Source organism: Prionailurus bengalensis, chromosome D3 (genome assembly GCF_016509475.1).
Source record: "Prionailurus bengalensis isolate Pbe53 chromosome D3, Fcat_Pben_1.1_paternal_pri, whole genome shotgun sequence".
Lineage (NCBI taxonomy): Eukaryota > Metazoa > Chordata > Mammalia > Carnivora > Felidae > Prionailurus > Prionailurus bengalensis.
In genome coordinates, this window is record NC_057356.1 from 80,870,984 (window position 1) to 80,897,898 (window position 26,915).

The following is a 26,915-nucleotide window of genomic DNA, read 5'->3' on the forward strand; positions in this document are numbered from 1 at the left end:
AAGGCAGCGATGACTTATCCCTTACACCTTGTAGAGGACAGTGAGAGTCTAGACGCTCTTCTGTCACGTGTCAGAATCTAGTTATGACAACAGACGCCATCAGACGCATCGGTGGAAGGGCTCGCAAAAGTCTCTTCCCTCCGTCCCGGGTGGCGAGACGGTCATGAGCCAAAGATGACACAGAAGTGACAGCGGACCATGTGACAGGAGACAAACGGAGCCATGAAGGAAAGGGTGGCATTCCCACAGAGCAGCGGAACGTGCCGAGCCCTAAGCCCGTCAGGCGGGGTGTTGAGAGCAAGTCAGGTGCCTCTGCGTGGTGTGGGCAGGGAGCAGGTGACCCTCAAGAGGAATCAGGTGGAAGATCGGGCCCCGTCTCCCTAGTGACTTCTGCTCCTGCCGCCGCACTGACATCCAGGTCACCCAAGTGCACTGAAAGACCACTCTCAGCCTCGGGCTGAAGCTTCCCTACCAGGCGATCCGCGCCTTGAGCGTTTAACGCATCACAGTAAGAAAGTCCAATTTCTTCATCAGCCGAGGCTGACACTTAAGACCTTCTGTGCGATGGCTCAAATGTCTGAAGACCCAGATTCCTGAAAGTCTTTCAGAAGACACTAACCATTTGTCTTCATAGACCCCCCTTTTTCTGTCGCCCCCAACAGAATGTCCCTGGGGTGATCACCTAAGGTTAATAAGAAGTAAATTAAGGGGATGATTCCATGCGAATTTACTGAATGACTGGTTTTTAAATAAGTTTCTTTAAAAAGGAAATCAGTGCATTCATTCACTCACTTAACATTCGTTAGAATATCGGCAGCGCGGTTCTGTGACAGGTAACAACACTAATATTTAGAACACCTGCTCTGCCACTAACCAGGAGAACGAACTGAGGCCACTGACCTAACCCTCCTGTGCCTCAGTTTACAAATCTCTAAAGTGGTGAGGCCTGGACAAGATGGTTTCTGTCTTTTTTTTTTCAATTTTTTTTTAATGTTTGTTTATTTTTGAGAAAGAGACGGAGACAGAGCGTGAGTGGGGGAGGGGCAGAAAGAGAGGGAGACCGAGAATCCGAAGCAGGCTCCAGGCTCCGAGCTGTCAGCGCAGAGCCCGGTGTGGGGCTCGAACTCACAAGCTGTGAGATCATGACCTATAGTGAAGTCAGGCGCTTAACCGACTGAGCCACCCAGGTGCCCCTGGACAAGATGGCTTCCTAGGTCTACCTTAAGCCTTAGCATTTTGGGAGCACACACTGGTGTGGCTTCTGCTCTGTGAAAGGCACCCCGCTGGATGCTACAAAGGAGACAGACGTGCAAAGGCACGGGGGCCCGACCTCATCCTGTTTACGGGGTCACTGCTTGGCTATGTTTCCAAACGTCCAGCGTAAGTTATGTTGACCAGGCATCACGTTTCCAACCTTTTTGAAAAGGAATGCCTCCCTTCGACGCTTACCAATTCTCAGTCAAAGGGGGTCCGCTCCTGTCCCCCCAGGCTCGGCCTGAGCATCCCTGCATTGACCTGTACCTCACATTTCTTCCGCAGCCTGCTTTTCAGGGCACCTGTGCCATCGGGAGCTCTAACCTAGTACTGACCTTGGCGTGAGCTGCCATGTTTCAGGAATTCTAGAATGTGAGGTGGTTCCTGGTCCGTGCAGCCTGCCCCGCTACCCAAAGTGTATCCTTCCTCTTCTCTCCTCCCTCAAGAACAAGCGTCCTGGCCCACAGCCCGCAGCCTGGGGACGAGAGACCTGTTTTAAAATCTGTGCATGTCGAACCTGTCAACATCCAGGCTCAGGCAAACAGGCTGCCCTTGGGCAGAACAGCTTTGCTTATCAATCATGCTTCAGGGAAGTGGGTGGTTTGTACGTGGGGCCCACTTTGCCGTGACCGAGCCCCTATGAAAATGTCTGAGTGTGAATGAAAAGAAGAAAACAGTCTACTTTCCATGTCCGCGGCAGGAGGGCCAAGACAAGGTTTTATTTAAAAATAACTCCTCTTTCCTGAAGGCTGAAAGCTAGCATATGGCCTTAAATCTTTCAAGATTTACTAGTGACTAAGATCAGGAACGGAGCTCTCAACGTGGACAGAGATCTCACCTGCAAAAGAGGACAGCACTTCAGGGATGCTCTCCAAGGACTCAGACATGAGAAACAAACTATTTCTAAGTTTTAAAAAAGTGGCTCTCGAGAAGGTACCATTTGTGAGCGTGATGTACCACCATGGCAATTAGCAACCAGAGCAGCTTAGTGTCAAGCAAGGCTAAGCTAAGATATGACACACAAGTCCCTACGGAATGAGAGGCGCTTGATGGGAAAAAGTCAAGTCTGTTGTCACAGGGCTGGGTATATATCCTGGCTATAACCCACTGGTTGGGATAAGTCACGTAACTTCGCTAAGTCTTAAGAAATACACACACAGGGGCACCCGGGTGGCTTAGTCGGTTGAGTGTCTGACTTCGGCTCAGGTCACGATCTTGCTATTTGCGAGTTCAAGCCCTACATGGGGCTCCGTGCTGTCAGCACAGAGTCTGCTTCAGATCTTCTGTCCCCTTCGCTCTCTGCCCCTCCTCTGTTTGCTCTCTCTCTCTCTCTCAAAAATAAACAAACATTAAAAAATACTCATATAATACACCTATTTTATATACACATAATGGGGCCAATTATACCCTTAACTCATAGAATTATCGTGAGATACTAAAAACAAACCGTCCCTGTATCGTAAACACAACAGCAATGTAAAGCATGGTCAAAACAGACCTGTTAAGTCAAATACATATTACTTTATTCAAAACTATCTGATTTCTAGTGTAGCTTTCATCTTTTTTTGCTATTTTAGGAATGAGTTTCTAATTAATTCAGTTTATATGCATTTCCTATCCAAAGTCTGTTCACATTTTCAAAGCTCTTGCACAAGTGAAGGAAGGAAGGGCACAAGCTTAAAATAACCAGAGAAATAGCACCACAGAAATAGAGTAGGTAGATCACTGAAAAAGCATTTACCCTTTGCCCCAGCAACACACTTCTGGAAATTTATCCTACTCGTGTATGAATTGAAAAATTGACACGGCAGTCAACTGGGGCATTTGTACTACCAAAAGACTGGAGATGACCATGTGCCCATCAATAGGGTGGTTATGAGACGTGCGTAGGTGACAGAAACACGGTGACCTCCAACGAATCCCTCCTCGAGGTGTTCCCTCCCTTGTGTAGGTCCTTCCCATGTGGGCTCTGGGCTGGGCCCTATGAGCTGCTTTGGTAATGGAACATTAGCATATGAGACACAGGCAGAGGCTTAACAAGGCCCTGTTGCAGGGGGCATAAAGCCTCTCTGCTTTTCGAATCCGGCCCCCACGTTTCGAAACCTGGGCTAGTCCAGCTCGCCCAGCTGGCGGTCAAAATCTACCAGCAACAGGTGAGCGAAGCCATCTTGGGCCATCTAGCCCCTGTCGAGTTGCCAGATGATCTCATCCATTTGAGTAAACCCATGCAAAACCAGAAGAAAAACCGCCCAGCTGACTCCAAACAGCCTCCCCGTGAAGTTGCGAATAAATAAAACCATCGTTGTTTTAAGCCACTAAGCTATGGAGCAGCCTGTTATGCAGCGACACATAACCGATATACCGTGGTATCTCCAAAACGATGGAAAACTATGAAGGTAGTATCCTACCAAAGAAGAAAGAAAAAAGGATACACTCTGTGTACTGATATATGAAGGTCTCTAAGATGCACTGTTAAATTCACAGGTCGAGTGAAGAGCAAGGCAAAAAGTAGGCTGCCTTTTGTGTAAGAAAGAGGGAAAATTTAAATATATATATAATTATCTTGCATGAAGGGACACATACTCAGGGAATTAACATACATAGATACCTGTTTCTTTTTTTTTTTTTAATTTTTTTTTCAATGTTTATTTATTTTTGGGACAGAGAGAGACAGAGCATGAACGGGGGAGGGGCAGAGAGAGAGGGAGACACAGAATCGGAAACAGGCTCCAGGCTCTGAGCCATCAGGCCAGAGCCCGACGCGGGGCTCGAACTCACGGACCGCGAGATCGTGACCTGGCTGAAGTCGGACGCCCAACCGACTGCGCCACCCAGGCGCCCCCATAGATACCTGTTTCAATCGAGTCAGAGGGTAGTGAGTTGGCAGATGGGGACAGAGGTGGCAGTGAAACTTGTCAATAAATCCCTTGCTAAATTATTTCAGTATATAAACCATGTGAATTATTACCTAGTCAGAAATCATTTTTTAAGTGAAAAACCAGGCTAATAGACAGATGATTGAAAGGACCAAGCTTGCCAAAGTAGTATTTCAAATTGATTATTATAATTTTACCATGATTCTCTATAATGGCCTTCCTTTGAACCAGAGTAATCCTTTCTTTGTCCTACATACAGCTATCTGCACACACATTTTTTCTTCCCTACCAGATTGCAGGTGCCTTGAAAGCAGGGACCATGTCTTACACATTTTGTTTCTTCTGCAACTTGCAAGCAGGGCGTAGGGCACAGAGTAAGTGCTCAGTAAATGGTTGTTGAGCCAAAGAAATACGTAAACACATTCTGACAATACTAAAAATGTCCACCGTTAATGCTGGGTGAGTTCCAATCAGATCTTCAACGGCCTGACTTCTTCTGTCTGTGCACATGCTCCACACACCACCTTTAAGGAACGTGGTGAGCATTCATTATGATTTGAGGCTTCGCTTCTCTTGTAAATATCCTCTGCACTACTGGGCAGAGTATATACAAGAGGTAATTTGAATGCCACGAAAGGAAAAAAAAAAAAAAAAAGCAAAACATGCTCCCCCATTTAGAAAGAAAAAACAGACCCGTTTGACTAGAGGAAGTCTAGAAAAAGAAAGATCTTTTATTATTTCTCACAAGTAACAAATTTCACTTCTGTGGTTGAGTAAGCAGCAGCCTGCAGCCAACTCCCTGCAAAGCAAACGGAACAATCCAGATAAGTGGGCTGCGGGAATGGAGCGCCAGAGGCCTCCTTTCCTACCCCCCAACCTCCGGAGAAGTACGGGCTCAGGCCACTGTAGCCGCTTTGTCTGTTACGACTTCGGCATTTCTAGGAAAGAGGGTACCACAAGCTTTCTCTGTAACCCACTGGGGTTTGCCAATTCTCGCTAGAGATCTTCCTTCACTTTGAATCTGTACCTTTCCTACTGTGCCTTACACTCTCCGTCTTCTAGTATAGCTTGCTGTCTCCACATCTGACTCCTAGGAAAGCTTGACCTCTTTGAGGAGGAATCTGGGTCGCCTCCATGGCCGTGTCCACATCTCTGCTTCCAGGATGTGCTTGGTCTGTCGGCAGGCAGAGCCATCCCAACCCTTGTGCGTCCTGGGCTGTGCCACCCACCAGCACCGTGTGGCCTTGGCACTATGTCTGCGCTCCGTGAACGCAACACAAAATAAGAGCCATGGGCAGGGGCGCCTGGGTGGCTCAGTCAGTTAAGCATCCGACTTCGGCTCAGGGCATCATCTCACAGTTTGTGGGGTTCGAGCCCCGTGTCGGGCTCTGTGCTGACAGCTCAAAGCCTGGAGCCTGTTTCGGGTTCTTTGTCTCTCTCTCTCTCTCTCTGCCCCTCCCCTGCTCACTCTCTGTCTCTCTCTCAAAAATAAATAAACATTAAAAAAAAAAAAAAGAGCCATGGGCAATAATGAGGTAGACCAGCAGGCACTAAGTATTAAAGGGCATGCATAAGTAACAGCAAAAACTAAGGCTGTGGCTACAACAACTGTCTCAAGAGAGGCAGAGCACCTACCCAGTGTCCTACCATAAGCTCTCACCATCTTGGTTCCTCGCATGCCCAATAATTCCAAACCCTTAACTTCCCTCTTGGATTTCATTGCTCAATTGTTCGGTCTGTTTCACTGCTCTCTGCCACGCTGTGCTCGCCCCAGGGCTACCACAGTAGCGCCGGTCACTGCGGGGATTACCGCCGGGAGGCGCTACAAGGTAAAGATAATAGGAAAGCGGAGGTGGACAACATCCAAGTAGGCTTGTGCCACAACAGATCAATAAGCGTTGGTTGTGCGCCTACCGTGTGCAAGGAGCCGGGTCAGAGGCTGTCAGACAGAGAGCTACAAGAGTAAGGCGTCATCTCTGCCCCTTCAGGAGAGGGGCGTCCATGAGATGGGATTGCAAGAAGAGAACGCTGGCTTGGGGACGCAGAGGTCACTGGAAGGGCTGGGGCAAACGTGTGGCCATCAGGACCAGACGGGAATGGATGCAGTGTGAGTGGTGAACAAGGATCAACGAGCCGGTGGGACGAAGCCTGAACGCCGATCCCTGGACCCAGAGAAAAAAAAGGGGAGGATGGCCTACGATGGTTTCCAGGTGGGGGGGGGGGGTGCTGGGGAAAAAAAGGAACGCTGTGCCAATCCTGACAGAGGCAGAGAGCACTTGTGGGGAGCTGGTTGGCCCGGGACACACTGATTTGGGGGGAAAACAAGAAAAAATGTAGTATTACAGATGAGAAAAGAAAAGTGGGAATATAGTTTTGTGGTTGGAGCTGTGAGAGAGAGAGAGAAAGCCTTTTGGAAGGGGTGGGTGCACAGGGGAGAGGAGAAGAAGGGAAGGGTTTTGGGGAGCACTCTGAGTGCTCAGAGTTCCGGACAGAGGAGGAGGAAGAAGAGTGGGGAGGCGGTGGAGTGAGCCCCGAGCCCCCTAACGAGCAGGGGCACGTCCTGTCCCTCTTTGTGTATAGATCCACGCAGCTGCACGTGGCTGTTACCAGCAGGCGCCACGTAAATGCTTCACAAATGTTTGCAGAGGCAAACGGAAGTGCAGTAGTCAGCCAAGTGGGCCGAAAACCAGCAACAGAGCCCTGTCGCATACGTCACAGGCGAAGAAGAATCCAAAGCTGTTTAAGGGCTAACGCTGCATGGAGAATGACAAGATTTCCTGAAGACCAGGAGGGACACCGAGGGTTCTAGCACATAGGGTTCCAGACTGCCTGGGTCTAGAGTGCGCGGGTGGGTGAGGCAGTCACGAGGAAGCTCTCCCTCGGTGGCAGAGCCTGCACAGACCCCCAGGGTGACCTCGCCTTATTTGGTATGAAAGAAAAAAATCCCAAGATTTATCACATTTTCAATTTAACTTTTGTGCTGTTTTGGGGGGCTGGGGTGGCTCCGTCGGTTAAGCATCCACTCTTGGTTTCAGCGCAGGTCGTGATCTCACGGTTCGGGGCGTTCCAGCCCCGTACCGGGCTCTGTGCTGATACCGCAGAGCCTGCTGGGGATTCTCTCGCTCCCGTTTTCTCTCTGACCCTCCCCTGCTCACGCGGTCAGTGTCTCTCTCAAAAATAAAAAAATAAAACTTTGTAAGACTTTCGTGCTGCCTTAATTTTGACTGAGAGACCCGGAAACTTTTTAAATGAAACGTGGAGTATTCAAGCGTGTAGGGACCCCACTGCTCACCGTCTGATCATCGTAACTCTGACTTTGGAAAAAGGAGAAGGTGGCACAGACATTACCCTTTCCAACAAAAGACTGCTCAAAGATACTGGACGTGTATTTCACATCGGAGGGAAGGTGCTTGATTACAGGGACTCTTAACAAGACGAATTGAAGATCTAAGTAAATATTTCCCATCTGCCCCTGGTCCCGCCACCTGGCCACTACCCCTTCTGCTCCGCTGGTAGGTTTCAGACAACCAATTCTGCTTTATTTGCGCAAGTCGAGAGGCCACCTGTCGTGGAATATACTCACGCATTACACAAAATGAACATTTCTTATTTCTGTGCTTCCCGTATGATTTTTTTTTCAAACACAAACAACTCACTTTCACCTGAAGCAGATTTCAGAAATGCTGACTATGCAGAACAGGTATAAACAAGGCGATCTTTTGTTTATGAAGTTTGGTAACGACCCACACCTAGAAGGACCCCTCTATTCCCCTGAGACTGGTGAATTAATCCATCCACGCTTTCTTGCTCATTTCCCTGGCTGTTACAGACTGAAATGGAGAAAACAGTTTTACAAGGGAACATGGTATATTTGTGCTAAAAACAGGCACCACACAAATCCGGAGAAGCGAGCCAGAAAGAAATGCCAGACGCAGGGAACAGAGTGAGTGAAGGCAAAAGCGAGAGGAAGCAACGTGTGTCCCGTTTGGGAGACTGTATATGGGGGTGGGGCGGGTGCAGGGCAGAGTTTTGGGTTGAGGACTCGCAGCCATGGAGGCTGCAGCGAAGGAAGAATTCTTTGTGGAGAGTTTTAACAACCAGGCTAAAGACTGCCTCTTTCCCAGAATTGGGCACGGAGGTGCTTTGGCAGAGCCCAGGACAGGGAGGACGGCAAACCCCCAGGAAGCCCCTCCAGCACACGCGGCCAGCCCCCTCCATCCGCACAAAGTGCTGTAGGGACCCATCTGACAGAGCTAAAGCCGCAGGGATCACCTGACCTCTGACGGGTGGCCCACACATGCTTTGGGTCTCTTGGAATTGTCAGTTCAGAGCCAGTGTCCAGAAATCCTAGGAAGGTCTGATTGTTCTCTTTTCCCCAGTGCACAGTTACTCTGGGAAAAGGCTGCCGAACCCTTTGGGGAAGACTGGGGAAAGATCAGCGATGTAAATTTTTGGCAGTGTAGCGGGGGACCTAGCCTTCCTTCCCCCCAGCCGAGGGTTCTGGGTCTGTAAACTGACTCAAGTCTGGGAGTTGACGGAGAGGCCATGACTCTCTGTTTCCATGATTCGAGTTAGACTTACATTCCCTTGATCTAGAACCCTTCTGGTTACACAGATCGAGTCAGGATGGAGTAGACTGCCATCCGTTTCACCTCCAGGAGCACCAGGAGGACAGAGTTCGCGATAGAGGAAATGAGCATCAGCGAGACTACAGATAGAAAGGAAAGTCAAATGGAACCAAACTTGAGGGATGGGGACCAGGGCGAGATGTTCCCATAACAGAGACCGGCAACGCCACAGGGCGGGCTTGGTTTGGGGGAGGGAGAGGCAGAGCTGGGTTCTCAACGACGGTGGGTTGTCCAAGTTGCTGTGACCAGCAGAGAGCTGGCAATTTGGGATGGAAACGGGCGACCTGTCAGGTCCGGAGGTGGGGGTTTTGGAACACAGTGCATCCAAGTTGAAAGGTTTCGCGGGAGTCCATGAGATCTCGAAGAGAAAGAACCCAGAGGGGAGAACCCCAGTTTACACGGGGGCAACGTCTGCACCTGCCAGGTGGGAGAAGAAAGAGAACCTGGTGTCCTGGACAGAGATGCGCTGGCAGCGAGATCCGAGGAAGAACCAGGCTGGTGGAACAGACGCAAGAAGGTCGAGCGTTCAAAGAGACGCATTTCCCCCGCTTCCCAGTTGCTGCAGCAAAGGAAACCATCACGGCTCTGGATGTCGTCAGAAATTGCTACGTAACCCACTTAGGAGACGGCTGTTTTGTTAGAGCGACAGAAACACGGCCCTGCTGGAGGGGGTGGGAGGGGAAGGGCAGTGGGGCAGAGCACTCAGAGACGATGCAGCTTTGAAGCAGCTTAAAACCCTGGGAGGAAGATGGCAACGGTCCAAAGGAGCAGCTGGATTCAAGGCAACTGTTTGCAGGACTGGGGGCCCTGAGCACACGCGGAGGTGACGAGGGGGAGGTTTTGGAAGGTGAGGGACGGCTGGGGACCCCTGGAAGGGCCTGGACTAGTCACTCGAAGGGAGGACAGGGGTGGAGGGTTCAGAAAGAATGCCCAGGAGGCAATCCCCAGCGGGCTGATTCTTTGATTTTTACAAAATAGTGAATGTAAGGTAACGTTGTTTGTTTGTTTGTTTTAGTTTATTTACTTATTTTGAGAGTGAGAGTGTGTACGTGTGTGTGAGCAGGAGAGAGGGTGTGCAGACAGAGAGGGGGAGAGAGAATCAATCCCAAGCAGGCTCAGGGCTGTCAGCGTGGAGCCCCATGGGGGGCTCGATCCCACAAACTGTGAGATCGTGACCCGAGCTGAATTCAAGAGCTGGGCGCTCAACCCACTGAGCCACCCAGGCGCCCCTGCACCGAGGGTTTAATTCCCTCATCGACAGCTCCCAACGGCGTTCCCACGTTACACTGTTCCCATGTTATCCGGTTCGACTCCCCCAGTTCTTACCATTCCCATCAGCAGCGAGTTTCTAAGCGCTATTCTACGAGCAAGTACAGACATTTACACACATTTGGCACTTTTGTGAATGAAATACAAAGAAGCTGAACTTGTAAGTAATGAAAGACGCCGGACTAGGCGACTCTTCTCCCTGATTTCAGTTCGGTCGTGTCTCAGAAGGAGCCTATCTTGTCCACGAGCTTCCTGCTTTCCTGTCAGTTCAGCACCCGCCTGCTGTTCCTACAGGGCTGTAGGTTTTCTTTCGTTTTGTTTTGTTTTGAATGTTCTTTTCTTACCATTCCCTCCTGCAGGACTCCGTTAAATAAATCCGATGGCTTCTCGCTCAGCCCGACCGTGAACATCTGGCCCCTCCTGCCGGTCCGTGGGACCCACAAGCCGGAGCCTCACTCGTGATCTAATTGTCCTCTGACTCAGTTCCAAATCTCCTGCCCTTCTCTCCACTCCCATCCACGTCCCCCTGAACATCGAATCTTCCCTCCCAGGCTGCTCTGTTCTCTCCACTCGGCATCCACGGCCTCTATTTCTTCTCCCTTCTCCAAAGCCTTCGGAAAACTTGCCGTTTCAGGGTGGCTACGTTTGTTTCCCCTGGACTCAAGCCTTCAGCCTCTGATTTTCTGAGTCTGCAGGAGTTTCTGTGTGGCACCCTTTATTTCCAGCTTGAAGCCATCTCTACTCTTAAAGTGGTCACTGCTAATCCTTAGCTAATTCCCTTTGGCAGAGCTCTGTCGTTTTGGAAGCCCCTGACTTTCTACATTTTATTTTAGGGAGTCTGGTCTCATTTTAGTCCTTCAGACATGTGTAGGGAAACAGGTGCTCGACCGTAATACGTTGCTGCCATGCAGTTCGTTTTCTTCTGCATGTAAAATATTACAGCGTTTGGTATTTGTCGAACTTGGCTGCGATCTCTGTCTATACACGGCTAGCAACACATTCGCCAACACAGCAGAGCCACACTACGCAAAGGCCCTTCTCCGGAGGCACCAAAGCGAAGGTCTTAAATCAGGGAAGGACAGGGACCTACCATCTATGACTGTGCTGCTCCGTGAACAGGCTTTATTAGGATGCAATCGGGTTTTATCAGAAATGTCACTGGCTTGCTCCATGGAGGTCAGATTATGCGATATCATTGTTACAAATACAATAATAGAATATGGCATTTCCTGTTGTTCTCTATTGTTAGGAGCAACTTCTAAATGACCCTAAAAATACTGCATTTAACATTTTGAAAATTCTGAGTTTCTCCAAAAGAAAGAAGGAAAGAAAGGAAGTTATGGTGCTTTTCAACAGCCACCTGAGGTAGGATGTCCCATTTTAGAGCTTAGAGAACCAAGATCAGAGGGGCGCCTGGGTGGCTCCGTAGGTTAAGCGTCCGACTTCGGCTCAGGTCATGATCTCGCGGTTGCTGGGGTTCAAGCCCCACGTCAGGCTCTGGCCGACAGCTCAGAGCCCAGAACTTGCTTCAGATTCTGTGTCTCCCTCTCTCTCTGCCCCTCCCCCGCTCACACTCTGTCTCTCTCTCTCTCCTTCAAAAATAAACATTAAAAAAATTTATATATATAAAAAACAAAACCAAGGCTAGTGTGACTCTCACGGTAGTAAGTGGCCATAAGGCACAAGGGGGACCCAGGTATCTTAGGTGTGAATTCCAAGCCACTTCACACCATCCTTGACCCCTTTACACCAAGGATGAAAAAGTATGGAAAGAAATTGTAGGCAGGGGGCGTGAGAGAGAAAGAACATCTAGAAATTTCAAATTTGCTAAGGTGCATGTCCCCTAACTCGTACATTGCTCTGGATGAGGACTAAGTGATCCAAGTTCTTATAAGCCTTTCAGGGAAAAGGCAAACAGATTCATGCTGACTGTACACGTCACTTTCCCTCCACAAATTATAAAGGCTCGTTTCAGATTCTCAAACAAAAACACATGCAAAAACAGTAAACGAGGAAAATCTCTCACTCTTGCAGCCAGTCATAGTGACCTGAGTGCTTTTCTTGGCAAATATTCAAACGTCACATGCCAGCATCACATGCTTAATACTATTTTAGTCAATATGATTCGTGTTAAAGTCACCTGAATCGGGCAATTGTTTGATCTTATTATCACCAACACGTCCTCACACAACATCCCTCACCGCTGATGAACTCACAAGAAAGACTTTAGTTTAGAAAACTTGCATTTTCTTAGAAAAGGAAGAAAAAAAAAAGCAGTTCTCGGTAAAAGATAAACCACAAAGCGACTGTGTTCAGACAAGTTGTACATATTAAACCACACACACACTATATCAAAATAATGTTTAGGCTTTGTCTAATCTACAATTGTAAGCAGATTCTGCATTAAGGAGTTAAGACCAGAATCCCACTCATGACTTTCCCTGACACTGAGAACATATGGGAGAGTAATAGAACGACATTCTAGATTACCTTTCCTCTTCAATCAGCTTTAACCATCCATCATAATCCGAAGGTTCTTTACTTGGTAGGGTACCAACAGCCAACATTCTTACACAGAACAGGCTGGTCAGAGGTTTCCTGGAGATAAAATCTATTTCTACCTCAAACTAAAGGGAAGCCTCCGGCCCACAGAGATTCAAGGTCCCCAAATGATGTCATATAAAAAAAATTAAAGGGGGCTGGGAGAAGCATTTGTGTCAGGTGGAGAGCCCATCAAGAGGAAAATTAGGGACGAAAACAGCTAAGAGGGGCCAGCGACCTTGAGGCTGCATCCAAAATGATACGGGAGGGCAGGCTTGCTGGTCAAAAAAGGCAATCTCAATGGCTGGCAACGACTCTGCAAAGGCCAAGCCTCTCTGTGGGAAAGCGGAGAAATATGGGAGAAATGGAAGGGAGAGGGGCAGAAGGGACAAAGGAGAAGGACAAGAGAAGTGGTGGCAGGTCTTGCAGCCAGGATGAGAGCAGAAAGCACCACACAGTCCAGGACTTAGAGGCAGACAGGCCGTGGGAGTGGGAGAATGGGGCCATGCTGCCATCTTGGAGGAAAGGCGGGAGACAAACATCCCTGCACAGCTCAGGAGATGGCTGTGAAATCCAGCCCTTCCACTGGCTTCTAATGCCACATCAACAGTTATTTTAAAAGCATTTAAAATATAAACCATGTTCATGGAAACTTTTGTCAGCTCTCCCCTTGACATACATCCATCTGCATGGTTTCAAGGTTGACTCAAAGTTCATAAGTTGCGTGTGATGTGTTTTACCATTTGAGTTCTGACAAAAACTGCAAAGAAGCAAATTAAAGCCAAGAGGGAAATTTCGAGCTGCCATGCTAAGTTAAAAAAAAAAAAAATCATTCTAAAAATAAAATAACACTTCAGGCCATAGGGTTCATTTCTATAAATATTAGTTCCCTAGAACCAAACTCTAGTAAACTATGATCTACGATCTCCTCTTAATGAATTCTTATGTATGTGTATATGTATATGTGTGTATACACACATACATGTATATACACATATACATCCAAAAATACACAGACACATAAGAATATACATATATATATGAGAATATACACACATATATGTTACTGTGATGGTTTTATTATGGCCTCATATTTGTATTGAAGTTTGAGACTTCAAAGGGATGCCGCCCCCGCCCCCCATCCTCTCCTGAAATATAGAGGCACTGCCCCTTGATGGTGATGATGTCATAGCCACACGAAGGATGTAGAAAGAAGTACTTTGATACACTGCTGGTGGAAATAGATATTGCTGTGCCATTCAGAAAGCCATCTGTGAATGCCTATCCAAATTTACAAATACTGCCACTGATCAAGCCATCTCATGCCTATATGAGCAGAGGGATGTTTGTTACCATGTTGCTTATAATAGAATCATTCACTAAGTCCCGCTACAGACAACCAAAGAGTAGTATGCACTCATGAAAAAGAAAGAATGCAAGAATTTCAACAAAGTATCATTGTGAAGTGAGTAAAAAAGCAAGATGCAGAGAGGACACTGGATATGATCTGATTTTTATAAAGCAAGGGCAAGAATCACAACATGTATGTGGGAATACCTATCTATCTAATGTTTGGTCTAATTACATAGGTGTGGAGTAAATCGTGGCTGGATATACACAAGGTTGATGACTCTGACAACCCGGGGGAGAGGGATGAGGGGTGGAGGGAAGAAAGGAAGTGGGAGGAAAAGAAGTAAGTGAAAATGAAAGATGTCAACCATAAAAACCACATGGATGCTATGATCTCATTTATAGGAAATCATGTGTGTGTGCTGAGGTACACATAGGTGAACTGATGATCATGAGATGGTCTGTAGAACATCAGTATTTTTTTATTTCAGGGTGTTGACATGTTTTGAAAGATAAGTCTTACTTTATTCCTTTTATGTATTGAAAAAAAATATTTACAACCAACATGTATTATTTACATAATCAGAAAAAAAAAATCATTGACGGGGACAAAGGAAAAGTCCTATGCAAGGCAGTATGGGCCCCCAGAGCAAAAGCAAGCAGAGAGGTAAGGCTGCAAAGTCCAGCTGGGACCATGCTGGGAAGGTCCTCAGTGCCAGGCAGAGACAGAGGAACACTTCTAGGATGGGCATCAACCTATTAACAATGGGCTAGGGTTCTTTTGGTGGTGGTGGATTATGAGAGATTTTTTTCCCCTGCTTTTTGCTTTTCCCTATTTTCCCACTTTTCTGCAAATAAACCATATCTTGCATTTGTGGTCAGAACAATAGATTATTTTAAAAACGATGCCATCAAGGTTGTTAAGTGAGACGGGGTAATCATCAAAGTGAGGTTTTAGGACACTATGTAGTGGCCCCCAGAGGCAGAGATTAAAACCCATTTACAAAGCAGTCGTGTCAGCGTGGGTTGATAATGGCCTCAAATAAAGAGGAAAGAGTGGAAACAGGGACGAAGAAATGCTAAGTTGCAGTGGCACTTTGTAAAGATTTATGTGAATGTCTACAACAGCGCAGCCAAATGTCGAAGTCCGTTGACGTGATCCAACATTTACGGAGAACTGTCGTTTTTGAGACCGGCCCATTTTTATTATCAAACCTCTGAGTGCAGCCACTTCTTGGAACCCATAGCAAGAGAAGGCATGGTACCCCCGGGGAAAAGACAAAATAAGTCTATGGTGACGAAGATGAAGAGAAATTACAGGAGAAGATGATGTAAGAAGCTTTTCTCCATACAGAAAAGAGATGCATCATTGACCAACACTGGGATTCTGCAGATCGAATAAAAGTACTCCCAGGTAACCTCTGGGTGGCATTCATTTTATACTGTGGCCAACACACTGAGTTTGCAACCAGTGTTAGGAGAGGTTAACTTGAAAGTTTTCATTCAACTGTGGTTTGCCTTTTTGTACAAGTTGGCACATTCTGAGAACTCCCCTTCCATAGAAGCATTCAGGAGGGATATGAGTGGCACCAGCTGCATAAAGTGGCCGTGGAAGGCTTCCACAGAACTTCCCCAGCTTCAAGATTCTCTGATTTAAGAGGAGACATCACGCCCACGGCCAGATTTTACACCTTCTCTCCCTCTGATGCTCTAATTGAGGCTGTTTACCAAATAAGCTGTGTTTCTGCTTTCTGGTTTTCCTGAAGCAGATGTGATCTCGCTGAAGGCGAACAGTTTTAGCAATGCACTTGACGCACTGCCCTCTAAACACCACGTAATCACGAGACTACAATGTTTACGCAGTAATTGAAGACTGAGGCAAAGAAACCCAAAGTCATTTCATGAGGCAAAGTATTGGCCAGGACTTCCAATAAAAGGATTTATCGAGTTATCCTGAAATGGCTCTCCAGCAAAAGTCAATGTGACTTGGCGTCTTGGTTGCTTGTTATTATTCCAAACAGGACAAATTTAAGAGGAATAGGGCTGGTTATCATGGAGGACAGGGTTCACCTGACACAATTTGAGGATCAGCTCATCAGAAAGTAGGCAACATCCTCCTTGGGAGGGCTGCCCCACAGCTCACCCAATGACACTTCTCCACGCATGGAGACTCCCTGCAAGGTCAACCAGCATCCTTCTCGCTCCCTATATGGCTGGTGCGTTCACGTCTGCCTTCTTGCCTCCCTCTGTCTCCGGAGGGCCTGTTCATCACTCCAATTCTCTGTCTTCCTGCCAATTGGCTTGAAGCTCACCTCTCCTCTGTCTGACCCCAGCAAATTCTGGTCTTTGTTTTTTTTCTGAGCTCCCTCATGTCCTGTACGTGCAACTAACGTGAAATAATTAGCAAGTGTATTGACAGGAACAGCCCCAATGAATGATTCCCAATGGATCTCCTAACACCCTAAATAAATGTGTTCCTTGTTGTGGTACCGCGCGGAGAGACAGGAAAAGTTCCCTCCTTCCTTTCTTTCCTTCCTCCCCTCCTTCTTTTAATTTAGTGTTTATTAGACCCCTACTTTATGGAAAGCACTGTTCAAGGTTTTTTCATGCACTACCTCACTTAGTCTCCTCACAGACCTCTCTAGAAATATCTACCAGTCCAACTCTGCTGCTCTCTGCCTTTCCAGCGTCTTTTCACAGTGTCATCACCTACTCAGTCCCTTGGTGCTGCGTTTGGCTCTTGCCTTCTCCTCAGCCCAACATCCAACAAACTGTCAGTTCTGTATCTCATATCTGGCTCCTTCTTTTTATCCCCCCTTGGTCTGATATCTCTGCTAGACACAAGAGCCTCTTCACAACTGGTCTCCCTGCAACCAGGTTATCATTCTTCCCGTGAGTCGGTTGATATCCCTGGACTCATTCAAAACTGTGATTCCCATTGTCTACATAATATAACCTGAGTTCCCAAGGTTGACGTTAAAAGATTGTTGTCTTTCACATCCCACCACCTATGAAAGCTTATCTTCCAAACATGTAGAGTGTCTTCTGATTCCCCAAACATACCAAGCAGTTGTACTCCAGTGGGTTTTTGTTCATGCTGTTCCCATTGTGTGAAACGACCTTCTCCCACCTCTGTCCTAGAATAAAATCTTAGTTCTTAAACTTAGCTCAAATGCCACTTAACTCCCCCAGGTCAAAATTGATTGTTCTTTCTCCTGAACTTTCCCAGCCTTAGTTGTTTATGCTCTGAAGCTGCCTCTAGATCATAAAATACTGCAGGGTAGAGATAGTATCTGTTTTTCTTAGCATTCCAACACCATGCCCCAATCACGCCGGTACTCCCCAAGCGTAAGCAGAAATGAAGTTACTAGCACTGGTAAGGGAGTTTACGAGCTACCACGGTCTTCCAAGTGCTCCTCAGAATTTCAAGCTAACAAACGTTTATCAAGTACCTACTGTGTACACAGCACTATGGCAGGAGCTGTAGAAGCAAGCCGATTAGTGAGCCACAGTGCTTTTACAGTGCGTCTTTTAAGGACCTACTCACCTTACTAGGCTAAGCCACCCAATACACCATTATTTGAAGATCGGCAATCACTCACAGAACTTCCCTCCATCACTGCATGTAGCAGAGGTAAGATCCCTATGTTTCAAGAAGCACCAAGAAAAGAAGGCTCACAACTCTAGAAATCGGGAGTGTTCTTTCCTTTCAGGGCAGAGAGTGGATTGATATGGAAAATAAAGGCATTCATCTCTTAGCAGTCCTGACTCTCAAACCCCATAATTTATGTTAACTTCAGTTACGACGAGCATTTAAAGCCATGAAAGTGGCTGAGAAAACTAAAAATTTTATTACCTAGGAAGTTCTGCTAGTAGATGAAAACTTTTTTAAGGGATGGTAATTTTTTGTTTGAAGACCGGTATCTTGATGGCAGCTGTGCAAATTTTTCTAAAGAGCCCAAGGTGATCTATGACATAAGGTGACCATATGTGCCAGCTTGTCAGGGAGCGTCCTGGTTTACACCTGTTTTCCCTGCAAAATTATTAATAGGGCCCCCTTTACTCTCATAAGTGTCCCAGTTTGATAAATTACACGACCACTCTATTACGAGTGAGCTGAGGCTGAGAAAAGGGGCAAAATCCAGGCTTCCTGACACGAAGCCCAGGCTCTATCTCAGAGACCATATTTCCTCTAAGTTGTTTCCTCAAGAATTAATCAAGAAAACCACTCCGAGAAATGGTAAAGATGCGTAAGTATGATTTCTACGAACTAGCCATTACAATTTAGTTGAGGAACTAAAGTACATGTATAGTCAATCATTAAACAGGGTCAGAAATATTCATGAGTATGGTGCCAACTGTGATGTTCAAACGATAATTTTAAAAGGAGTTGGAGAAGAGAAAAAAACCCTCCCTGGGCTTCAGACTTCAGGGGAGGGTTCTGGAAGACAAAACCTTAACTGGGCTACAAAAGAGGAAAGAAGAAGAAAGGAGAGAAACAGGCATTTTTCTTTGAGAAAAATAAAAGTAGAAAACAATCAAAATCGGGACGGGAATAAGCCACGTAAGTGATCCAACAAGCATGACTACTTTTTATTCCAGAAGGTAAAAACAAGATAAAAGAAACACAATGGTCTAAGTGGCTTTCCCAAAATCTCGCAGTGATTTAAATCACAGCCATCAGATCGAGGTGTTCTGGAACCAGACAAGTGCTAGCTGCTAGATGACAGTGCTCTTCCCTGTGATGTGGTGAGAAAGAAAGTGGCCACCCTTTGAGTTCTATCCCCAGCCTTTTCACTAACTGGCCAAGTGTCTGTGGGCAAGCGGTTTCATCAGTTTTGAGCCTTCGTTTCCTCCAATAAAATGCTAGGGCTGGATGAAACGGTCTCTAAGAACCCTTCCATCTCCGGCAATCCATGGTCCTCTACGTTCAACTTGAGCTTTTGTTTAGTATGTTCTAGGTTTAGCTCAATAGTGGATGTGAGTGTTAATTTCCAGAAAACAGCAAACATGGGGCTGATGCTATGGGTCCCTTCCCACTACAAAGATGTGCAATTCTCAAGAAAACATCTGAGAACTAAGCTAGGGACAAAGGAAGGAGGGGAAAAAAGCACAGCCTATAGGAATGAAGACAAAAACCGAAACCAGAGCTTTAACCAAAACTTGACTCCACAGTGCCCAAAGTGGGTTTCAGACTTACACAAATGTCCCTAGAGATCTGGGAATAGTGATAAGATTCTAAGGCCCATGAAGGGGTATGGCCGTGGTCCTGTACGAGGCAGGGGGCCAGAATTGAGCCCCCTTCATAAACGTGAAAGCCTTAAAAAGCCACCTTACCCATGAAAAAGAAATGAAAAGCACTCTGCCCGCAGAGCCAAAAATGAAGGGCAGAAAATTGCCTTATATCCACGGTTCAGGACACCTTGCAAAACAAAAACCCTAAACATGACCCGCATTCAATGGAAGGATCAGAATTTACACTATCTATACATCTAGGCGTAGGAGTCCCATGACAAGAAATGAATGTAAACAAAATTCCAGGACCGATGAAATTCCTTAATCTCCAGAAAAAACAAATATGTGGCCACCATGCAGGACACTGTCACACCTCAGGACTCACAAGATTCCCATAGAAAAGAAATCTGTGAGATGAGCCTGCAAGAACACGCACACACAAACGCACACACGGGGAAATAAACTACCATGAGGAACCGTCATAAAGGGAAATTCTGAACAACTCAAGTCCTAAGAACTGGAAAAATACTAAAATCTGAAATGGCCTACAAAATAAGATTGCTTAAAATTATTGAAGTAATATAAGAAAGACTAAAAACCATAAGGAACCAATAGGAGTAAATAAAGGCAATAGGCAGATGTGAAAAGAAAAACAAAACTCTTAAAAATAACTCAATGGAAAAGTTAGGCAGTAGAACAACACAAACATAGATCTAGTGACACGGAAGAAGAGATTTGAGGAAATCAACCAAAATGTAACAAAGGACTTCCAAGTAAAAATGGAGAATCGAACACACCATGTCTAATACTGGTTTCACTTGCTAGGGATACTAACATTTCCTTGCTAGGGAAACTAGAGAAAACAACCATTTAACCCACAAGGACAAGGAGAACAGGTGAAGAGATAATAGTAACAAGATTTTGGAAGATGGAAAAGAGATGGACGAGCAGGAACAGAACTAGCAGATCAAAGGAAGCTGAGTTCTAAACTAGGAAGAAAGAATGTTAGGAGCCAACCAGCAGTTGCTCCAAAGGCCCAGGAACAAATACTGTTAGTTACGTCTGGAACGGAGGAGGAAAAAGAGAGAAAGGGTGACAAAGTAAGGAGAATGAAGAGAAAGATTTGTAAGAACAAATTATATTTCCAGATCCCAGGTCCTCTCGTCAACTCCATCCTGCTGGGCAGCAGCCTCTATCCCAGTGGGTACAACCGGATGTTTGGTCTTTGGAGAGAAGATTCCTGGATCAGGAGACATCATCCATCAAACAAAAGAGAAAGTTGCATTCTGAATGCTGACCCCTCCAGTCTTATTCCTCCCCACAGCTCTCAGCTCTCACAGGCAGATCCTTCCCTTCCACGTGAGAGTCTGGAAGAGTGTTCTCTCCCCGAGACTCCTCATGTGTAGGGGCTGACAGTAGGAGTTCCCCCAACAAATGGCATAAACATATTATTCCACGGTGATGCTCAGAGTTAGCGAGCCCCTCACACAACCTCGGAGCTTCTAAGCTTATGAGTTCTTCAGTCTTGAAAAAAGGCAGACAACCAAGGATTACCAGACACACAAAGAGAGCCTCAACATGGAAAAACAGAGTTCAAATCAGACAAAGAGGAAAAGGTAATGGGGGGAAATAGAGATCATGAAAGAAGAAGAGAATTTCAAAAGAGATAAAAAAAAATGTCTCTCAGAAAGCTATGAGAATGTTACTTACACACATGAAAACAGAACACAATGCTTTAAAAAAAAAACACCCAACTATTTATAGATGAAAAGAGGAAATTTAAAACAATAACAGAAATGAAAACCCAATAGACAGGTTGGAAATTGAAGTTTAAGAAACGGCCCCCAAGAAGAGCAAAACAATAGAGAGACAGAAAACAGGAGAGAAAATGTGAGAAAACTGGAGGACTGGTCTAGAAAGTACAACACCCAAATAATAGGAGCTCCGGAAAGGAAAGCTGGAGCTTGTAGAAGAAAATCCCAGCAGACTGAAAGAACACATTTAGTGCTAAGTACAATAGATGAAAACAGATTCACACAGAGGACAATTATTGTGAAATTTAGAATCCTGGGGCAAAGGCAAGAGTCTACAAGTTGTAGGGAGGAAGAAGAGAAATATCGAGTACAAAGCATCAAGAGTCAGAACGGCTTTAGCCTTCTGACCACAGCACTGGGAGTTAGCATACATAAGAGCAATGTCTTCAAACTTCAGAAGAAGATGTAGTTTTGACTTAGAGTTCCTTGTGTGAGACAGACAAACCATCAAGTGAGAAGAGACAATAAAGACCTTCTGAGACATTCAAAGTGTGGCTGTATCTCTTGTGGGTCCATTTTTGATAGGCGATGCAGGCTGGGAACCACAAAAATGAGGGAGTGGGAAAAAAAGGGAATTTTATGCAATCCCACATAAGACTAAGGCAGAGGGATGATGTGGTGAAGGGAGCAGACAACTGGGCCCCGGGCATAGAGAGCAGTCCATCCAGACTGGGCCAGTGGATCAAGAGAAAGACGTCCTGGGGGCTGCCACTACTCCACTAGGTTTTAATTCTCATAATTTGCTGGGCGGGGGGGTGGGGTATGTTACCTTAAACAATGGAGTAAATCACGAGAGTGGATTCAACTCAGAAGAAGGGCAATGGAAGGTACTAGAATAATACGACATATCCCAGCATGACAGGTGTAGAGCAGGCCTAGAGAAAAGTCCAGATAAAAGGAAAATGGAAGTCGGCAGAAAGGATGTCACCAAGAAATTAAGTAGAACCAACAGGTTACTGATGTGATCAGCCTTGTGGAAAAAATGAACTTGTGGGGTATGCAAGAGCTAGGGGACATGTGCAATAGGTATGAAGAACTCGCTAAGGAAATGAAAAAAAACAATACAGATTTTAACTTGACGAAAATAAACAGCTCAGCCGATAATGTGATTTACACAGGCGGCACAGCGAAAACCCTCACAACCGATTTAACCCAAAATTGCAAACACAATTCTACTGGGAGACAGTGCAGGGTAAGCAGCAGATACAGTTACACAAGAGAGTGAGAATCCAGTTACGGCATGGCGAAGAAAATTGATAAAACAGTATAGACGTTATTTAGATGCGGACATGTATACAACGCCAGAAGAAAAGGCCAAACGATAGAAAGTGATGTTCTTCAGGAGGGACCCGGGGGTAGCACGGTAGGGTCGAATTTGTTCCCGTAGAAACTAAGGAAATAGCACATAGGTAAATATGTACCAGGATGTTGTTGTCTATGATGTTTGTGGAGACACAACACCGAAAATAACTTCCGGGTTCACCAATAGTGGAACAGCTGAATGAACTGTAGACCAGTCACAGCACAGAATTTACTTAGCTTTTATTTATTTATTTATTTATTTATTTATTTATTTATTTATCTAAAGTGCATTTATTTATCTTGAGAGAGAGAGAGCACGCAAGCAGGGGAGGGGCAGAAAGAGAGGGACAGAGAGAGAGGGACAGAGAATCCCAAGCAGGCCCCATGCTGAGAGCATGGAGCCCGGAGCCCGACCGAACTCACAAACCACGAGGTCATGACCTGAGCCGAAAGCAGAAGTCAGACACTTAACCAGCTGAGCTGCCCAGGAGCCCCTACTTAGCTACTTTTAAAAAATAGTTACATTTAGGGGCGCCAGGGCGGCTCAGTCGGTTAGGCATCCGACCTCGGCTCAGGTCATGATCTCGCGGTCTGTGAGTTCAAGCCCCGCGTGGGGCTCTGTGCTGACAGCTCACAGCCTGGAACCTTCTTGGGATTCTGCGTCTCCCTCTCTCTCTGCCCCTCCCCCACTCACGCTCTGTCTCTCTAGCTCTCCTTCAAAATAAATAAACAATAAAAAATGTTTTTTAAATGGTTAAATTTGTGTGTACTTATCTGGAGGGATATTCTTAATTTACTAAGAAAGACAGGCTGTAAAGTGATGCATACATATGACTGGAGTTTTTGCAAACAGAAACAAAACACTGTTGTTTAATTTATATGGATGTATATGTGCCGTGTGGTTATATGAGCTTCAATAAATGTGTGGAAGGATGCATGCCAGATGCTAACGCTCTTTACCTTAGGACAGGAATGGAAAGGGTAAGGGAAGATTGAGAAAAAAATCAACCACAGTTAAATAGCAATGCGGGAAATAGAAAACACCGGTTAAGAGACATGAAGAAGAGAATACCAAGGTCTAACATAAATGTAACCGAGAGATAAGGAAGATATAACAAAGACAACTGGAGAGAGACAACATTCAGAGATTATGGTTGAGAATTTCTCCAAATTGCTGAGTATCAGGAACCCTTAGATTCAAGAAGCATATTGAATCCCAGACAGGACTGTGTTGAAACTGCAGAGAATCAGACAAGAACAAAAGGAAAACTAACAACAATAACAAAAACACCCCCTGTAAAGCCATTAGAGAGGAAAAAATAGACACCTGTAAACGAAAGACAGATTAGCGTAACTACACTTTATCAATGGTAGATATTGGAAGGCAGTGAAACAATAATTTCAAATGCTGAGGGAAAAGATCTACATAGAATTCTATCCCTAGAAAGTTATTATTCAAGACTGAGGGTAAAAATTAAAGATATTGGCAGACAGACTGAGAGAGATTGTTGAATCTTCCTAAACCTCTCATGAAATAACTACCCAAGGATGTACTTCAGTAAAAAGGAATCTGAACTGAGAAAGGATGAACAGAATCCAAAAAGCAACATGAGGAACATTTCCTGAGGGTTAACTCTGTACTTTACTGCATACCAGGCACCAATTCTAAGCGATTTACAATAAAATTGAAATTCAAATTAGAGCAGTTTGCTTCTGGTTTTCATACTCTTAACCACAGTGTAAACAAAATGGTACATGAGTTGACATATTTAAAATTTTTTTTAATGTTTATTTATTTTTGAGAGAGAGAGAGAGACAGAACATGAGTGGGGGAGGAGCAGAGAGAGCGGGAGACACAGAATCGGAAGCAGGCTCCAGGCTCTGAGCTGTCAGCACAGAGCCCGACGCGGGACTCAAACTCACGAACTGTGAGATCATGGCCTGAGCCGAAGTCGGACACTCAACCGACTGAGCCACCCAGGCGCCCCTGTGTGGACATATTTTAAAAAGTAGATTTGTAAAAAAAAAAAAAAACAAAACAAAAAACAAACAAAAAAACCTAGTTGGGAACAAAAAAACAAAATGATAGATGATAAAATATTCAACAGTGTCATATCAGAATATGAGAGATAAAAGCTTCATTAAAGTGTTCTAAGGGGTCTGTTATGTTATTTGAGAAGAAAACAGAGATACAGATAAACTTTTTTTAAATGTTCTTTTAATTTATTTTTGAGAGACAGAGCGACAGAGCACAAGCAGGAGAGGGAGACACAGAATCTGAAGCGGACCCCAGGCTCTGAGCTGTCAGCACAGAGCCCGGTGCGGGGCTCGAACTCGTGAACTGCGAGATCACGACCTGAGCCAAAGTCAGACGCTCAACCGACTGAGCCACCCAGGCGCCCCCAGATAAACTTTAGTTTTAGACTTTGTTGACTCAAATACAATTTTTAAGGTTCAAGAGTAACAGCTAAAACAACAGAACAAAACACATACGTTACAAGAGGAAAACAGCATTTTTTAAAAAATGGTAGATGTGTATTTCTTGTACCTGGGATCCAAAGTGAGGAAGAAACCCCAAAAGGAGGAAGGTAGGGAAAGTCTGGAGCCCCAGTTAGAGGTGGGGATGTATCTGCTGGGCTCAGCACATAACGAGAGGGAGGGCTCTCGATACACCATTGCCTTTGTTTCTCCCCTGGGTTTCTTGAGCTTCTTGAAGTCCTTCGGGATGATGTCATACAGCACCACACAAGCACTGCGGATCTCCATGACCGCCAGCCAAAGTCCTAGCACTCTACGTCATCCAGCTCTTGCACCAGCTGTGGATAATCCCACCCGTGGGGCTACTCGGCCACCCTGCCCCCTTCCAAGGAATCCTTGGAGACTGGAGGGAGCGTGGGAGGCTTCCAACTAGGCGTGAAGGGTGGTGTCTTCAGCTCACACACCTCCTGCCGGGCAGCCACTCCAAAAGTGACGCTGTCCTCAATCCGAGGTATCTCCAGCTGCAGCCAGGCGGGGGCCAGGCTGACTGCCCAGTGACATCCTCGGTCACAGGCGGCAGGTGCTGCAAGAGGATCACGATTTTCTTGCCATTTACTGGACTCCTGGGAGAACCTCGGCCCTCAGCTTGCCCTTCCATCTTTTAATCCTCATCTTCCTTCTCTTGCAGTTTCTTCTGCTCTTCCTTCTCTTTCCCCTTGACAGGATTAGGCACCAGGACATCCAATGGGGCCCTCAGATCGCTCGGGTTAGCTTCATGGAGAGCTGGATCCTTTAAGAATACTTGCAGCTCAGAAGTCTTCTTGGGGAAATAGTTCCTGAGTAGGTCCTCTGTCCTCACGGAACATAGCCTCCCGCACTTGGGGTCCAGGCTGGACCTTGAGCGTGGCCATGGCCGGGAGGCCTAATGCCACACGGGCAGCAAGGAGTGAGCACAGGAAAGGGAAAGCAAATCCAACAGGAAGACTCAAGTCATCTAACAGAAGACAGAATAGGAAGAAAAAACAAGTGAAGAAGAAGCATGGCGTATAGAAGACATTTGGATTCCTAGTGAACTCCAAATATATGACTTATCAAATAAATGTAAATGGCTTAAAACTAATCCCTTAAAAGGCAGAAATCGTCAGACTGAATTTTGTAAAACACCAGCTGTTTACAAGACAGAAACCTAAAACATAATGTCACAGCAGGGATACACATAAAAAAGGTGTTCAAATATAAGTGTCCCTACAAATAATAAATATGCAATAAATATTTCTTTTAATTGAATGAATAAACGAATCTGCTAAAAGAGACTTCAAAGCCAAAAGCATTTGGGGTGATAAAGAGGGCCACCGCCTAATGATAAAAGGATGCATTCACCAGGAATCCTTGTGTACCTGACAGTACTCTGTCAAGCATATATAGCAAAAACTGAGTTAATCATACGAATGTAAACAATTCAAAATTATAGTGAGAGATTTTAGCACACATCTCATGAAATAGATAGATCAAACTAAAAAAGAGAAAAAAAAATACAGATTTATAAAATGCATCTCATAAACTTCATCTAATGTATACGGAAAGAGAATACTCCACCCAATAAAGAATACACATGAAATGTTTACAAAAATTGACCAAGTTCTAAGCCACAGAGCAAGTCCCAACAAATTTCAAAGAACTGCTAACATTCAGACCACAATCATCAACCAAAATACAATAAAACTTGAAATCAATAACAAAACCACAGCCACCAAGCCCCAGTACATTTGAAATTTCAAAAGCACACTACTGAGTTATTAATGTGAAATAGAAATGAAAGTAACAAAACATTTAGAATTGCACAACAATAGTTGAAACCTTAGATTTTAGTAGAAGGGATGCTTAGCATTAAGTGCAATATCAAAAAACAGGAAAAATTCAAAATTAAGAAGGTAAGGAGCAATAAAATAAAGACAATAGAAGAAAGTTCTCTTTTCCACAAATGGATAAGGCAGTAATAACGACAACAAATCAATAAAGTAAAAACCAAGAAACAATATAGAGTAGGAAGAAAACAAAGGTTGATTCTTTAAAAAGACTAATAAAATTGGTAGAAACACAACAGGCATGACTAAGAGAAATAAAAGAAGGCACAAATAAACACTATTAGGCATAAAAACCCCATAACT

At 45.3% G+C, this 26,915-nt stretch overlaps 1 protein-coding gene and 1 pseudogene across 2 annotated transcripts in view; both read right to left on the bottom strand.

Annotated features, from left to right (window-relative positions):
* The window catches only part of BCL2 (BCL2 apoptosis regulator), a 178,589-nt gene that overhangs the window by 70,102 nt on the left and 81,572 nt on the right, over positions 1-26,915 (bottom strand). The gene's annotated exons all lie outside the window — the stretch shown is intronic.
* Positions 24,677-26,779, bottom strand: LOC122470834 (annotated as a pseudogene).